Genomic DNA, 16,844 nt, shown 5'->3' on the forward strand with positions numbered 1-16,844 from the left:
AAAACTCCAAATTTGACCTCATATCCTCTTTGTCCACTCATCATTCCATAATAGTGATCCTGAGAATCATAGGTACCAACGAGAGCATTTGCATAACTAATATTTATGCCTCGCACAAGGTGACAGACCATATCAAAATGCTCCAAAACATCTCCAATCTCCTTGACCCTCTTCACCATCCTCTAAAAATCATAGTCGGTGATTTTAATATGATAACTAACTTGTCTGAGAAGAAAGGAGGTATCTGGAAGCTTGATAAGGACTCTGAGGATTTCCTCACCACCATTGAAAACCTCAACCTCATCGACATTCCCACCAGCAATGGAATTTTCACCTGGAATAACAGAAGAGGAGGAGACCATAAAATTTCCTCCCATTTAGACTGCTTCCTTTTATCCGAGGCAACTTATCTTACCTCCTGGGAAACGAAGGTGAGAATCCTACCACAAGCAGGCTATGATCATTGGCCAATCTCTCTCAAGATTCAAATTTCCAATGGTCCAAAAAATAATCCTTTCAGAATCGAGGCCTTCTGGTTGGATCACCAAGACTTCATGGAAAAAATGAAACAATGTTGGACTCACACTCCCATCAGAACTAGAAAAAATATGTACACTTTCCAACAAAAGTTAAAACATATCAAAGGGGAAGTAAAAAATGGAATAGAGAAACATTTGGCAACATCATCATGGATTAAAAAAACTTGGAGAATCAATTGGAACTTCTCCAATAAAACATAATTGAAGAAGGGCTAATGGAGAACAGAAAGTAAGAGGAACAAAGATTACAACAAAGTTGGGAGGAAAGAGCCATCCAGGAAGAAAATTTGTGGCAACAAAAATCCAGAATAAATTGGCTCTAATGTGGGGAAAGGAACACAGCTTTTTTCCATAAAACAATGATACAACATAGGAGAAACAACAGAATTCTAGTTTTGAAGAACCAATATGGTCATCTCATTCACTCTCAAGAGGAGTTGGAAATAGATCTCAATCACTATTTCAGCTCTCTTCTTAAAGAGCCAAGGAATGACCAGGATCAGGATATCAAACAAATCACCAAGCATATCCCTAAAATCCACACAGAGAATCATAACAAGATACTACTAAGGAAAGTCTCCCTCAAGGAAGTGGAAGATGTGGTCATGGGAATGCCTAATGGAAAAGCACCAGGTTTGGATGGTCTCACCATTGATTTCTACAAAGATTGCTGGCCTATCATTAATTTGGAAGTCCATGCCCTTTTGGAAGAATCTCAAATTCAGAAGTCTTTCCTTAAAGCCCTTAACTCCACCTTCCTAACTTTGATTCCCAAGGGCATTTCTGTTGATTCCCCAGACAAATTTAGGCCCATAGCCCTCTGCAATGTCATCTACAAAATAATCTCCAAAGTTCTCGCGAATAGAATTAAAGTCATCCTCCCTCTCCCCATCTCCAATCAACAATTTGGTGATTTGGAAGGAAGGAAAATCATGGATAGTATCATCCTCTCTCATGAGCTTATCCACTCTCTTAAATACCAAAAAAAACCTAGTATGATGATTCAGTTAGATATGTCCAAAGCCTTTGACAAAATTAGCTGGAACTATATGAGACAAGTCCTGGCAGCATTTGGGTTCCATAAATACAGCATCAAGTGGATCATGGCTATGGTGTCAGGAGCTTTTTTCTCCATCCTAGTGAATGGATCCCCTTCATAACCCTTTAATCCTTCCAGGGGTATCATGCAAGGGGATCCAATCTCTCCCTTCCTCTTTGTTATAATGGTTGAAGGGCTAAGCCGCTCTATCTTTGCTGCCCTGCAAGATAGTAAGCTCTTTGGTCTCTAGCCCCATGCCTCTGCTCCCACATCAACATGTTAGAAAATTATATATTACAAAGAAATGGAGCACAGAAAATATATTACATAAATATAAACACAGAAAACATATATAACAAGAGAGACATAGATATACATGGTTCAACCAATTTGGGCTACGTCCATGGGAAATAACGAGTCCTTCCTTTTATATTATCCAGCAAACTGAAGAGATACAACCTACAACAAATCCGTTGTAATTCCCTCTTCTCTCTCACACAATCTCATCTCTATTTCTCATTTAGAATACAGATCTACATAGACGCAATACAATTCCCTCGCATATAGTGAGGGATTGCCTTCTAGGGAAAAAAAACCTAAATTAAACATAACTTCTATCGTTAGATATATGCCTAATGAACAACCCATATTGACTACGAAATTACAACATTTTACAATGAAATTTTACATCTATTTTTAGCTTCGGGGGCGCTGCCCCAATCCCTCGCCAAGGGAGGGCTCCCAAATATTGCGGTGCCCCCCTTGGACCCCCCTTGCAGTGCAAATATTACAGGCGGTGTTGCCGCCACATTACAAACTGGGGTCCAATGCGATGATACCTCTGAATAAAGAAGATAATCAGGCTCCACACTTAATAATCTCCCACTTGGACATTGATTATAGCAACTCCACCACTACTTCATTTGCTGGAAAATGACTCCACTTTGGACCTAGTTGTTTCTCATATTCTTCATCATACTTCAAGACCAATTGAAACTGAGAAGAATCTCAGTTTCACCCTGGTTACAAATTTTGTTAACATATTTGCAGGATTTTGGTTATTGCTTCAACTTTCCATCTTCCAATGTTGACCGTATGAAATGGTGCTTGAGATGTATATGCTTAACCTTGGAATGAAATGCAGAGTTCTTTGAAAGATGTATGGCACTATGGTTGTCACTGTATAACTTTCCCAACTCCTGCTTCTTACCCAATTCATCCAGAAACCTTTGTAACCAAAACATTTCTTTACTAGCCTCTATAGCAGCAACATACTTTGCTTCCATTGTTGAGAGTGCAACAACACTTTGCAGTTTTGAAACCCAACTAAAAGTTGTTCCACCTACAATAAACACATACCCTGTTGTGCTCCTCCTGTTATCTTTATCACCCGCCATATCTGCATCAACATATCCCTGTAGAGAAATGTTTGAACCACCAAAGAATAATGCTTGATTTGTGGTACCTCTCAAATACCCGAGAATCCACTTCACTGCCATCCAATGTTTTTTTCCTGGATTGTTCATGTACCTGCTTACAACTCCCACTGCATGTGCAATATCAGGGCTTGTGCATACCATTGAATACATTAAGCTTCCAACTGCTGATGCATATGGAACTTTAGAAATATAAGCCATTTCTTCATGATTCTTGGGACACACCTCCTTACTTAGTTTCAAATGGCTAGACAAAGGTATACTAACTTGTTTTGCATTTTGCATATTAAATCTTTTCAACATTTTCTATGTACTGACTCTGAGACAATGTTAATTTTTGACTCTTCCTGTCTCTGGTTATTCTCATACCAAGGATTTGTTTTGCAGCACCCAAATCCTTCATTGCAAATGAGTTCGCCAATTTTCTTTTAAGCACATTTATTTCCTGCATGTTAGAACCTGCAACAAGCATGTCATCTACATACAATAACAATATAATATAGTCACCATCATTTTTCCTTTTGAGATAAACACAATGATTAGAGTGACATCTAGTATAACCTTGTTCAGACATAAACCTGTCAAATTTTAGATACCATTGCCTTAGAACCTTTTTTAAGCCATACAAGCTCTTCTTCAACCTGCACACTAGTTTCTCCTTCCCTTTTACCTCATATCCTTGTGGTTGTTGCATATATATCTATTTCTCCAAATCCCCATGGAGAAAGGTTGTCTTTACATCTAACTGGTCAATATGAAAATCTTCAGCTACTACTAGACTTAAAATAGTTCTGATTGAAGTCATTTTAACAACAGGGGAAAATATCTCATCAAAATCTATACCCTATTTCTATGAAAACTCTTTCACCACAAGTCTAGCTTTATACCTTTTTCTAGCTCCATCTTCTTCCTTCAACCTACAAACCCATTTATTCTACAATTTTGTTTTACCTACAAACAACCTAAATAAGTCCCAAGTCTGGTTATGTGCTAAGGAGTCCATCTCTTCTTTCATGGCTTGCTACCACTTCTTCCTGGTTTCTACTTGCACCGCTTCTTCATAACATTCTGGTTCACCAGAATCAGTCAACAATACATAATATAATGAAGGAGAGTATTGTTGAGGGGGTCTACTTATCCTGGTATATCTTCTAACACCACTTTCAGGTGTTTGAGGTGCTTGTTGTTGTTGTTTTGGTTATTGATCATTATGATTTTCAAGCACCATCACTTTTTATGTGATCTCATCAAGCACTATGTACTTTGTTTTCTTTTTCCTATTTCTTTTCTTGTAGCTGATCCTTATACAAATCCTTTTCATTGAATATGACATCTCTACTTCTAATGATTTTTTGTTTTTCATAATCATAATAGCGATAACCAAAATCATTAACACCATATCCAATGAAGGTACATTTCTTTGATTTTGCCTCAAGCTTTGTTATATTTTCTTTATTAATGTGGACAAAGGCTTCACAACCAAAAGTCTTTAAAAATGAGTAGTTTACCTTTTTACCTGTCCATGCCTCCTCTAGTATACCACCATCCAAGGAACTTGAAGGCCCTCTATTTATTAGATAAACAGCAACATCTACAACATTTGCCCAAAATTGTAAAGGCAATCTTGCATGCAATCTCATGCACCTTGCACGCTCCATGACTGTCAAGTTCATCCTTTCTGACACACCATTTTCTTGTGGTATTCTTGGAACTGTCTTCTCTCTGTAAATTCCATTCTTTGAATAGTACCTATCAAACTCTTTGATGCAATATTCACCTCCATTGTCTAATCTGAACCACTTCAACCTTTTTCCTGTCTCATTTTCAACCAAAGCTTTCCATTTCTTGAAAGCATCAAATACATCAAATTTATTTCAAATACAATAAATCCAGGTTTTACTGGTTGCATCATCAATAAAAGTAACATAATAAATAGAGCCACCGATAGATGATACCTGAGAAGGTCCCCATACATCTGTATGCACAAGCTCCAATTTTTCGCTCTTCTTTTCTTTCCCAACTCTAAGGAATCTGAACCTCTTCTGTTTACCATAAACACAATTCTCATAGAATTTTAAATCAACATGCTTCAAACCTAGAAAAAAATTTCTTAAGTGAAGAATCTGCATCCCTTCTCACTCATGTTCCCAAGCCTATGATGCCACAATGTTGTATATTCTCTTATAAAGGTTAAATCATTAACAGAATTAGAAATACCATTACATAAATACAATGTACCAATCTTTTATCCTTTTTCTATTACCATGGATCCTTTAGTGACCTTCCAGGTTTTATCCGTAAAATTAATTACACAGCCTTCACCTTCCAATTGCCCTGTTGAAATTAGATTTTTCTTCAGATCTAGAACATGCCTTACCTCCTTCAATAGCCATTGATTTCCATTCTGTTGTTTTATGAAAATTGTACCCATTCCAATGATTTTACAGGGTTTATCATCACCCAGTCGAACCTGTCGAAAATCTCCTTGAACATAATCATGAAAATGTTTCCTATCAAAGCATCTTGCAACACATCACTTGTCAGATTCGATTCAGGATTGTTTTCTTGTTGCGCATCTCCTTCTTTTCCCTTTCGAGACTTGTAGTCTTTCTTCAAGTGTCCTTTCTTCCCACATTTACAGCACACTATCCCCGATCTGGACTTGGATCTAACTTTCCTTGACTTATTGCGATATCCTGGGCTCTTTCCTATTTCCATTTTCTTCCCCTGGTCTCTGCAGTCAAAGCATTACCTGATGTCTCACCAGAGCTTTTCCATCGCATTTCCTCGCTAAGGATTGCACCAAGAACATCATCAAACTTTAAAGTACTAGATCTAGAGAAAGAGTTACTAATGGCCATAACTAAACCATTACAACTTTCTGGAAATGAGCACAGAAATAACAAAGCCCTAACTTCATCATCAAAAGTTACCCCTATAGAACTTAACTGGCTGGTAACTGTATTAAATTCATTTAAATGATCAGAAACAAATCCAGCTTCTGACATCTTCATATTAAATAAACGCTTCATATGAAATACCTTATTTGAGGCCAAGGGTTTTTCATACAGTTTGGCCAATGTTGACATTTCCTTTGAAATATTAATGGCTACTAATGCCGCTAGGCACAACCGTATTGTTCCAAGTACTTTTCTGTCGAGAATATCCCATTTTGTGTCTGTCATACTCGTCAGATTCTTTGTCTTTCCACTCAATGGTTGGTACAAATCTTTCTGGTACAAATAATCTTCCATCTAGATCTTCCATAGCTGGTAGTTTTGGCCATTAAATTTTTTGACCCTAAACCTACCATCTTCTGCCATTGCTCCCACTCGAACTAGGAACCTTTCTCTCCTACGAGTTTATCATCTAAATGGACCTTCGACTTTGATACCAGTTATTAGAAAATTATATATTACAGAGCAATGGAACACATAAAATATATCGTAGAAATATAAACACATAAAACAAGAGAGACACAGATATACGTGGTTCACCCAATTTGGGCTACGTCCATGGGAAACAGTCAGTCCTTACCTTTATATTATCCAGCAAATTGAATAGATACAACCTACAGTAGATTCGTTGTAATTCCCTCTTCACTCTCACACAATCTCCTCTCTCTTTCTCATTCAGAATACAGATCTACATAGACGCAATACAATTCCCTCATATATAGCGAGGGGTTGCCTTCTAGGGAAAAGAACCCTAAATTAAACATAACTTCTACCATGAGATCTTTGCCTAATGAACGACCCATATTGACTACTAAATTACAACATTTTACAAGGCAATTTTACATATATTTTTAGCTTCGGGGGCATTTCCCCCGATCCCCAACCTGGGGGGGCTCCCAAAGATCGTAGTTGCCCCCCGTAGAGCTCCCTTGCAATGCAAATATTATGGGTGGTGTTGCCGCCACATCACAAACTTGGGTCCAAAGCGGTGATACCTCTGAATAAAGAATATAATTAGGCTCCACACCCACCAAAACTTACCAACAATTTGTGGATGAAACCCTTATTATGGGCCTCCCATCTATCAAAGAATCCTCCTCTTTCATTTCCATTCTATTGGACTTCTCTATTACATCTGGAACCTCCATCAACCCCATGAAATATAAGTTGTTCTTCTTTAACACTCCGCTGCCCATTTTCAGGAACATCACCAGACTCCTGGCCATTCCCATTAGTACCTCCCCTCCACTTACCTTGATGTTCCCCTTACAGGAAAGCCTCTCTCCTGAGCCACTTGGAAGGACTTGATTAAAAAGATGGAGAAAAGAATTGCCAACTTGACCTTTAGATCTCTCAATCTGGCAAGTCATCTTCAACTGGTCAAATATGTTTTACAAGCCATCCCGCTCTACTTGTACTCGGCTCTGGCAACCCCAAAAGTGATTTCAAACAAAATTAGAAACCTTTAAAGGAACTTCTTATGGAGAGATGGAGAGGTAAAAAATAAATGGGCTCTGATGGCATGGGAAAAAATTTGCAAGCCCAGAAAATATGGTGACCTTGGTCTTAGAGACATAGACCTCCTAGGGAAGACCCTGGGAGCCAAAAACTTATGGAGATGGATTGCAAACCCCAAATCCCCTTGGGGAATCCTATGGAAAGAAAATTATACCCCCTCCCTCTCGCAAGAGAAAATTATCAGGCGAAATGGAAATATCAAAGGTTCAGTCATTTGGAACCAAGCATGGGAGAACAGGGATATCATTAAAAATCATAGTTTCTAGGAAATAGGCACCAAAAACAAGGATCTTTTTTGGGAGGATGCCTGGAAACAAAGTTCAGAACTTGATCAGGATCAATATCACCGAATCAAGGCTGATATGCAAAACAGAGGGAAGATCAAAGTCAGCCAGTACTGGAAAACGAGTGACGAAAAGGACATATGGAGAATTTGGATGGAACAAGAGGATTAGACTCCCCATATGAATCCCTAAGCCTGGTCGGACCTCTCATCAGAACTAAAAAAAAGACAAATCCTCCTTGACTCTACTGAGGATAAACTCAAATGGTGGAAAAACTTATCAAGACATTTCAATTTAAAAGAAGCCTACATGTACATAGCCAAGCATGATCAACTTCAACTAGAACCAAATTGGAACTCAATCTAGGACAGGAAGCACTAGCCGAAAATATCTATCTTTCTATGGTTAGTCATGCATAGAAATATTTTAACGTGGGACAACCTAAGAAGAAAAGGCTTTATTGGCCCATCGAGATGCCCTCTCTTCCAGCAAGAAGAAGAAACCCCCAATCATTTGTTAAATGTATGCCCATTCGCATCCAATTTATGGGATTGGATTTCACTAGTCTTCAACAGCTCTGATCAAGATCCATCATCTATTCAAAGTACCATCGCAAACTTGAGATTTGTATTCTCCGGCATCCTCTAGTTAACTCCACATGTAATTTAATTCCTGTTTTGATCTGTTAGGATCTGTGGAAGGAGCGCAATGCAAGAATCTTTCGTAGCATCTCCACCCAGGAGGAAATCATAATCTCAAAGATAAAAAGTGTGATTTGGGAAATAATGACCTATCTACCCACTTAGATTGTCAAAGTCCCTCCCACCATATTCAAAGAGAGAATTCTCTCAATGCTAGATCTCCTTCAAATCAAAGTTTACAAAGTCATCCCCCTCTCCAGGATTGAAATTAAAAAAAAAATTTGGAGGCCAGAAGATAAGGGGACTTTCAAGCTCAACTATGACGATGCAGCTAAGGGGAATCCGGGCCCAGCTAGTTTTGGATTAGTCTTTAGAAACTCTAAAGGAGATATAATATAGATATATGAGGGAAACATAGTTTTAGCCACCAAAAATGTCGCAGAACTTCATGCCTTGGGAAATGGCATCACCACAGCGCACAACCTAAAGCCCATTCCTGTGATTGTAGAAGGAGATTCCATGCTGGCCACTCAGATTTGCAAAAAACTACAGTAGGGAATAGAGGTTGACAAAATTTTGGAAAACTGGCACCTAAAAAAATAATACAGCGGATAAAGTAGAGAATTGACAACATGGCAGACCTCCACTTTCAATCAATCAGAAGGAATGGAAATAAACTCGTGAACAAACTAGTGAATGAGGGTATGGATGGTAGCCTACGCCTGAAGTCCCGAGCATGGTAGGAATTGGAGGAACATGAACTCCATTAGCAATTTGCATCAATCAATGACGAAGATAACCACTTTACTGAACAATAACGTTTCGTGTACCCTTCATAATTTCAAGGTTGATTCATGGTTCCGTTGGAAGGACATGTGGATGGTGCATGCATACAGACTCATCCTTGGCTTTCCTGATTCTAGCACCTACAATGCAACCTCCCCTCTCCTTTGTGTGACCACCGCCTCCTAGTCACATCCTCTTTGCTCATACATTCCTTCGCTGCGATGCATCAGAACTTCGCATGCTTCCCCTTCCCGTCGCTTCTCCCTACTCTCGGCCACCCACCATCACCTGGCTTCTATATATTTTCCCCTCCCCCTTATCCCCCTCATTCTTCTCTCTACCTTTATCCCTCTCTGTTGGTCATTCGCACTTTGGTTTCCCTCACTCGCTAGTCCTTGTGGTTCTCTCATCTCCCCGAAGAGTTTCTCCACCCTGGGTTCTAGTCAGGGAGGTATGCGCAGTCACGCAACCTCCCACTAGAAGTCCCTGGATTCTTCCCCCACCACTCGTGCTGAGACCTCTACAAGGCACACAACTCTATGCTATGCGACATCGATAAATCCTAAAACTCAGTAGCGCATTTCTGAATTAGAATCCTAAGAAAATGTTCTCCATAGAGAGGTCACTACTGAGGAAGTCGACACCGACTTTGCCTGAACTCTGGACCCTGCCTTCACCCGAGCACGTGAAAACCTCTACGCACAAACTATCGAAACATGGTGGCAAATGAAAACTATCATGGGGTTAGGGATGCAGGAGCAGGAGGAGCGCACCAAGGCATTGGAAACAAATAATGACCGGCTAACTGAGAAGTTTGTGATGTATGTCAAAGCCATCCACAACTCTGGATTCATTACTCGAGATGCACCGCAATATAAAGTTATCAAGAATAATTTGATGACAAAGGTCCATTCGACTACTAAAGGATCCCCTACCATCAAGAAAGAGGTTGTTGGGGCCTCTAGAAGTCGACAGAACACAATTGCGCAGTAGGAGGGAAGCTCTTAGGAGACTCCCATTCGTCTGGACAAGGATCTAGTAACCATCAACTAGGAGTGACTTCATCAACCTCCTTTTCTTTTTTCTTCATCTACAGAGGGCTATCTGTCATGGAGAAAAATGACTCTTGCCTTGTCGGCCTTGTTACCATTTTCTTCTCTTCTCTCAATTTCTGTACTCTCAATTTTGAGAATGTTGTAAAGAGGGTTTCTCTCGGTTTCCACCTCTGGACTCAGAACCCACTTTTGTCATGGCTGCACTGTAAAAAATACAAATCCATGGCCATTTCAAGGATTTTGGTTAGGTCTTATGTCGGGCTCTCTCTCCCACACAACCCAAGTTATGTAATCTATCAGTTTCCAGAGTAATATATTTTATCCTATTCACAAAAAAAAAGCGCAGATTGTAAGCTAAAACAATTGACTTGAATCTATTTTACTTATCAGTGGAAACAATAAATGATTGATGAAATCATGAAGCATAAAAGAGAAAGAATTCAATCACACATAACACAATAATTTTCTTAGGAAAGCCACAGTTAAAAACCCCTGCTATTTGTATATTCCATTAATAAGAAAATATGAGAAGATTACAATGCTTTGCTCAAGCCTGAGCAACCTCTGCATTATCTCTATCTATCACACTACTTCCTAAACAAGCTCAAGCCAATACTTAACCAATTCTATTGTCTTCCAAGCTCTTATTTCCTTGTGCAATTCCCTTGGGAATTATCCCATATTTAATTAGTAAATTCCACAATGATCAATTTTGCAATCCTCATAGGCCTTCCTCTAATTTCATGCACCACCTGTACAATTCAGATGATTATAAAATTGATGGTACATTGTCCCTAAACTCCAATATCAACTGGGTAACTCTAAAATATGACATGCATGAGTTATTTATGAGTGAATCATTAGTTAACTGGTTGACCACATGAAGCGACACCTCACTATCTAACCTCCTACTAGTTTCTCCATCTGTTGGAACTATTTTAACGGAATTTAACTCAGTTAAACTGAATTAATTAATTACAACTAAAAATAAACTCATCGAGGGCTCCTATAATGTAGGATACACTCTACATGACTCAATTTAAACCCTCAACTTGAATTAATTGAGCCAACTAAGTCAAATTAACTTATTTAATTATTACGAGTTGTCATTAGATGTGGAATTACAATTTAATTCCTAATTTAATTCAAGGACAAAATTAAATTAGGATTTTATTATTGGATTTTCAACACTCCCTCTCAATAAGAAAGGGATTATCTACTACACCAATCCTTCCTCTATGAAACTCAAGTTTTCATCTTGATAATGTGTCAAAATATCTGCATCTGCTCCTTTTTAGGAATGTATTACAACAACATGATTCTCCTCTGCACACAATCTCTTAGATGGTGATACTAAATTTCGATATGTTTGGACCAATAATGAAAATCTGGATTCTCAAAGATTTTGATACAACTCTGATTGTCACAGTAAATCGTTGCAGGATCCATTTGCTAACCAAATAACCCAACAAGGATCTTCCTCATCTAGATAGCCTCACAAGTTGCTTGACTAGCAGCCATGTACTCTGCGTCTGTTGAACTAAGTGCCACTGATCTCTGCTTCTTGTTGTACCAAGAAAATGTTGCTGACCCAATACTGAATATTCCCCCTGATGTGCTCTTCCTGTTGGATGGACTCCCTTCCCAATATGCATTTGTGAAGCCTTGAAGCTTCACTCCATCTATCTGTCTATACTAAAGACGAAACTTAGTGCCTCTGAGGTATCTCAACACATGTTTAGTTGTCTTCCAATAGAATTTGGTTGGATTAACCATGGCTTGACTAAGTTGGTTAACCGAAAAACACATGTTTGGTCGTATGTTCACCAAATACATTAGTGAACCCACAAGCTATCTATAAATAGTAGCCTCCACTACTTCACCTGAAGTAACATCTTCCTTCCTCCAATTACCTGCTATAAGAGCCTCCATGGGTTTCCTTCTCTTCTCTCTATGTGGAACTTCTTTAGTATCTCGTTGGCATACTTTCCCTGAGATACAAACAGTTCCTCATCTCCTTGCCATACTTCCATACTAAGAAATTAATGCATGAGCCCCAGGTCCTTCATCTTGAATTCTCTTGCAATATCCTCTTTGTAATATTTTATCATCTTCTCATAACTTGTTAGAATCAAATCATCGACATATAATACTATAATCAACTATTTACCTCCAACCACAATATGGTAAAGTTTTTCATCTGCTTCACTTTTGGTGAAGCCCAACCCGATGAAATAAATATCAATCCTAGTGTACCAAGCACCACGTGCTTGTTTTCTTTTATACAATGCTCGCTTGAGTCTACACACATGTGACTCTCTGTTGAAGGTATTAAATCCTTTTGGCTGCTCAATATACACCTCTTCCTCAATCATACCATTGAGGAATTTTTTTTTCACATCAATTTGATGTATCTTTCATCCCATCTGCGCTGACAGTGCTAGAATAGATCTGATTGAAGAGTACCTTCCATTTGGAGAAAAGGTCTCATCATAATCAATTCCCTCCACGTGAGAGAATCCTTTGGCCACAAAATTTGGCCTTATGTTTCTCCACACACCTATTTGTTTCTTTCTTTACTTTGTAAATCCATCTAGAACTCACCACTGACTTGTCTGTTGGTCTTGGGACCACATACCAAACATTGTTTCTGATAATGGATTCATACTTCTCAACCATGGCATCAACCCATATTAGTTTATGCACTGCTTCCTCGAATGAGGATGGCTCAACATCTAAACTTTCCCTAAACAGATCCATGTAGCTAGTGTACTGATCTAGTGACCTCCTCTTCCTGCACTGATGTGGGTGTTCCCACATTCTCTCTAGCATCATTCATCAATCTGTCAGCTTCTCTAGTGTGTTTCCTTCCATGTCTGGAAATATTTGCATGAGTGAATGCTTCCACTCTCTAGTCCTCTACATGTGGTTTCTCTACATCATCTTGATGTTCCTCCTTTGGAGCTAAAAGCTCTTCATATGCATGTAACTGAAGCTCCCTCTAAAGGGAACATATCATGGCCTTATTTTCATTAAAATTCACATATCTACAAACCATTATCATCCTGTTCGATGGGAGGTACACCCAATAGTTGTGAGGTGTATCATTGTACCCCACAAATATGCCCAGCTTAGTTGTTGGCTCTAGATTTTTTTGTGCATCCATGGTAACATGATAGTGGATTGATGAAACAAAGATCTTGAAGTGTGCCACAACTAGATTCTTACCTTAAAAAACTTCTTCTAGTGAACTCATCCCAAGAATTTGATGAGGGATTCTGTTATGCAAATAAACAGTTGTGTTGCATGCTTCAGCCCACAAGTGCAATGGTAGGCCCTTGTAACACCCCCTCCTCCCAGTTCCACCCAAGCAACCTTCTAGTTGGGGTAAACATCTCACGAGAGAGGCTACTATAAGGGATTCAACTTCCTTGGTGACCTTGAGGAAATGTAACCGATGGAACATATCAAACAAACTCATCCACATAAATAACAACACCTCTAGGAAACATGTCAACCACTCATACATCTTGTCCCTGAGTCAAACTAATGATTTAAGCCTTTTAGCCCCTGCTCACTCTCATGGTATAGGCATGATAGCGTCCAACAACCCAAATTTTCTCTCATAGGCCTATGTGCCAGCGACTGTGGACATTTCTTAGCAGACCTGTGCCAACGACCCTGATATTTGAGTCACTTTTCTATCCCAAAATCCTGGCCTTTACGCAGAACTTGCTAAAACCTTCATAATCCATCAAATACATGATAACAATGACGATAAATCAAAAATAAACCTTAGGACTAGGTCCGAGGCTCCCTAATCGGAACTGACATTTTGTCAAACACTTGGCATCAATGCAACCTACAGATCTAGGATACAATACAAAGCATAAATGACTGAAAGAACTTATGAAGCATAACCAGAAGGATCACCTCCTTCTCCATTGAACTATTATATCATTAATTAGGTCTTGCATCCATCCATTTAACAATTACAAGTAAATACATGAAATAACCATGACATGAACCACTCATTTAACAATGCTTATAACCAACATCAAACCATATAAGTATCATAGATATGACATCCATTAAATCCACATATAAATCAATGAAAAAGTAAGATAACTTAGGTTTTATTAATCATAGGAAAATCCGACAAGGTTCGGGACTTCCACGTACCACCCGACCATAGACATGGCTGAACGAAATCTCTCTTTCATCTAGTCACCCCCATGCCATATTCCAAGAATGAATGTGGGATCTCATAGAATGACCAATCCAAGAGAAACCAAGGGAATCTAGAGGTTAAACCACCTCCACCCTCATCAAACCATGATCACACCAAAAACAAAGCTCCGATCACAACCAAAATGAACTTGGAATTCCATCTAGAATCGATCACTATCCTTAAGTAATTTTACATCTCCTTGCCTCTCAGACTTTATCTCAATCCAATCTTGGATCACTAGGCCCTAAACCAAGACTACTCTCTAAGCTTTACCACAATCCAGACCGGAATCGCTAGGCCCTAAAACGATACTTCTCCCTCTGGCTTTACCGTGTATCCTGCCAAAACCAGTCAAGGGATTCCTACGCCTTTGGGAATAAACCTTGAGACCACCTCGGCCCTAGATTCTGAAATCCATCCGACAAACTAAATATCAAAACTAAAATAAATATCCCAACACCATGGCATCTGGAAAAAGGAAAGTCTAAGATAAAAACCACTATCATAATACGACAAAACCATGCCACCAACAACAAGAGAACCATACACCAACATGCAAAGCCATGAATGTCCAAACTAGATAGGAAATCACACATGCAAACAGTTACCATTATTCCTATTGAGGTATCTTGATCCTGCTCTTCTTCCTTGATCCTTTCTATCCTTTGTTTCCCTTTTCTTGCTCTTCCTTCCTTGATCCAAAGATAGAGTGCTTCAACAAAACTCTAAGTGACCAAAAGTGAGAGAGAGAAAGAGTAATGAGATAACTCCAAACTTGAAATGACAAAAGGTTACCAACTGATCCTCATAAGCCTTCTTATTATGAGGCCTCTATTTTCTTCATTTTCCATTATTTTCCTTCAATTTCCTCCTCACATGAAACATGTGACCCTTCACCTTCCTCTTCTCATAATTTCCATTATTTTCATAAATAAATGTGCCAAAAATGGTTTTTCCTTAGCCTTTGCCAATTTTCCTTAGCCAAAACACACATAGAGTGAAGCCCACTAGGATATTTTTGCCCAAAATTCATCTTGGAATAAGTGTCCCTTAACCGTGGTCTTATTTTGCCTTTATTAAATTTTCTTACATGAACTTTTTACCAAGGTTGTTATAGCCCTGATCATGTAACATCGCCCATGCAACTCCCACAATACTTTTTTTCTTCCTTTCAGTGACCCCATTCTATTATGGGTTATGAGGTGCTATTAACTCCCATCGAATGCATTCTGATGCATAGAAGTTCTTGAATTCATTCGACACATATTCTCCACCATTATCGCTTCTGAGGGATTTAACTTTCCTATCAGTATCTTTCTCGACGAGCAACTTTAAATTCACAAAATTTAGTGAAAGTATGATCTTTCTTCTGCATGAATAAAATCCAACACTTACAAGAAAAATCATCAACAAATATTATATAATACCTATGATTGGCCATGGAGGCTGTCGAGGATGGTCCACACACATCTGAGTGAGCTCTATCAAGGATCGCTTGCACTTGAATTTATTTATCATGAAAGGACTCTTTGGTGTACTTTCCCAACGTACACCCTTTTCATGTTTCTCTTTGATCTAGTGTACCTTTGGGAAATCCTGTAGAATTTTGTTGCATGATCTTCAAAGCTCTATGGTGCAAGTGATCCAATCTTCCATGCCACAACTTGCTAATGTCTTGACTCTACACCTTCTCTACTTTTGTGCTCAAGGAATCAAAGTATTATACATCCAATTTGTAGAGGTTCTTCACATGAACCCCGATCTGCTTCACTTATCCATAGGTTGCGTCAAAAAGGAAAGCCTTTCCCTTTCTAAATATCACATTGTACCGATGATCCTCCAACATGGCAACTGAAACCAAATTATTCTTCAAACCAGGAACATGCATGACATATTTTAATGTGAGAGGATAGCCAAAATCCCTCTAAAAGATAACAGTATCGATTTCAGTTGTGCTATACCTCCCATCATCTCCCATCTTGATGTGCATTTGGAGGTCCTTATCCTCCAAGTCACTGAAGAACTCTTTATTGTCGATAATATGGAATGAGGCTCAACTATCCAGGTAGCACACACTTACCATCACCGATGTTACCATGCAAGTGATGAGGGTGAAATCAAACTCGAATTGTGAAATAGGAGCTTCACCTGCCGGTCCTCCTAAGGGCTTCTTACCAGTCTTCTTGTGTGGACACTTCGTGTCATTGTGTCCTAGCTCATGACAGTGAAAACATTTAATCTTCGACATGTCCTTCTTATTTCCACCCTGACTAGAATCTGATTTGGAATGGGATGAATTCCCCTTCCCTTTCTTCACCTTTCCATCTAAAGCACAGTGCTCCTTATCATCATGTTTGT

The sequence above is a fragment of the Pinus tabuliformis genome, chromosome 8 (assembly GCF_031772625.1).
Source record: "Pinus tabuliformis cultivar Carrire ecotype Pingquan chromosome 8, CPIR1, whole genome shotgun sequence".
Classification (NCBI taxonomy): domain Eukaryota; kingdom Viridiplantae; phylum Streptophyta; class Pinopsida; order Pinales; family Pinaceae; genus Pinus; species Pinus tabuliformis.